Source organism: Peromyscus californicus, unplaced genomic scaffold (genome assembly GCF_007827085.1).
Source record: "Peromyscus californicus insignis strain IS unplaced genomic scaffold, ASM782708v3 Scaffold_15__1_contigs__length_86483966, whole genome shotgun sequence".
NCBI lineage: Eukaryota > Metazoa > Chordata > Mammalia > Rodentia > Cricetidae > Peromyscus > Peromyscus californicus.
In genome coordinates this window covers 52,289,845-52,291,873 of record NW_026294447.1, presented here as the reverse complement: position 1 = coordinate 52,291,873, position 2,029 = coordinate 52,289,845, and positions in this window count along the sequence as shown.

The window sequence follows — 2,029 nt, the reverse complement described above, 5'->3', positions numbered from 1 at the left end:
TAGGTGCCTGTCCCAACCCAGTCCACAGAAACCCCTGAGGTGGGCAGCATGGTTCTGACTGAAGTGTGTGCTCAGTGGGGTGCCCCAGCTACCCCTAGAATGCCACAAAGGCAAGAGCTGTGTGGACTATTATGTGGGTGTCCCGGGAACCCCAAATGTCAGGGGCCTGGCCCCACTGGGGTAGAGCTGGGGTTGCTGGGTTTTCTCCCCAGGCAGCGGGCTGGAATCTGCCTTTTCTCAGCTGTGTGGTCTTGAGCAGGTCCTGGCCCCACCCACTTCACTTCTCTCTGGGAGTACAGAGGACAGAGTGTGAAGTTATCCACTTGGGGAGCAAAGATGTGCTGGGTGGTTAAGGCACCCTGCAGCTGGGGCATGACTGGGCAGTGGTGAGCATCTTCCCACATGGGTCTCCCTACAGAAAGCACTGTTTTCTCCACATTGAATCCTCCAGATGAATACGGGGCTGGCATCTGAGCATGTCCAGGATTTGAGGCAGACATTGACAACGCACTGTCCACTCACTTCCCAGGAATGGTGGTTCCCATTTGAGCCACCTGGTAATCTAAGACAGAGGTCTCTTGTCTCTGGGCATGGACACCAGAATGCTACCATGTTACTGTTTTTTAAACCCACTCCTAATTTGATAGTAATGTCATTATTGGAGTGACATTTTTTTCCCATAAGCATATCAGTGAGTCGTCTTTTCATGTTGTCTGCCTTTTGTGGTGTGTTTACAGCATTTCAGAGGTAAGTTTCATGAAATGATGGGCACAGGGCTATTGGTGAAATTATTAAGGCCACTCCACGTAGTTAAAAGGGAGGTTTATTTTGTGGGGTAACTTACAGGTGAAGGGATAGTTTACAAGTTCTGGGAAAGGTGTGGCACAGTCCGGCGGTGTTCTCTGGAGAACTCTGCTCAGTCTACCTCCAGTGTCCAGGGTCCAGGAACCAAGAGAACTCATGCATCCAGATCTCAGGTCTTCAGTGTCCTCTCTCAGCCCCGCCTTGTAGGCGTGACCATTACTGAAACCTCAATGGGGGTTGGAACTTCCAGGTCAAAGCTGGAATGGCTACCCACTACTACACAGGGCCCTTCGGGATCAAATGTGGGAGTCAGTTTGCCCAACAGTTGGAATGACACAAAGAAGCAAAAAGCCAGCAGGGGCTGGAGATGTGACCCAGTTAGTAGAGCTCTTGCCTAGCACCCATGGAGCCATGGAGTCCATCCTCAGCAAGCATAGGCTGAAGTTAATGGCACATGCTTGTAATCCCAGCACTTGGGAGGTAGAGGCAGGAAGATCAGAGATTAAAGATCATCCTTGGCTATATAGTGGGTTCTAGGCTAGCCTGGGCTATACAAGACTTTATCTTCAAACGATTAACAACAACAAAAACAGCCAGTGCACTGAGTTAGTGTTAAGTACACCATATTGCTTCTTGTACTTGAGTGGTTTTCATTATGGTACGTGTTTTAAAGCCGACTTAACACAGGAATGAGCTGTCGCCTCGGGCTTACATGACTCAGACACACACATGCACACACAAATGGCATACAATTATATCTCCACGGAGCCTGGTGGTGGCAGCTATGAATTATTGAGTAATTTGATAACTAATTCATGACTTTCCTGCTACAAATGGTGTCATCAGAGACTCATTGAGTAAAAATCTGGTGAACCCAGTGCCTTCTTGAAACCGGAATAGCCCAACTGTTTCTACGAATGTGTGAATGAGAGTCTGTGTGTGTGTGTGTGTGTGTGTGTGTGTGTGTGTGTGTGTGTGTGTGTGTGTATGGCCTGTGTATGTATGTGTGTATGTCTGTGTGTGTGTGTGAATGGCCTGTGTATGTACGTGTGTATGTCTGTGTGTGTGTCTATATGCATGTGTATGTGTCTGTGTCTGTGTATCAAAATGTTATGTGTATGTGTGTGTGAGTGCCTGTGTGTGTGTGTATATGCCTCTGCATATTTGCATTTGTGTCCAAGCACACTTCTGACTGCTAGCTGAGTGTGGAAGCAATGTTCACAAG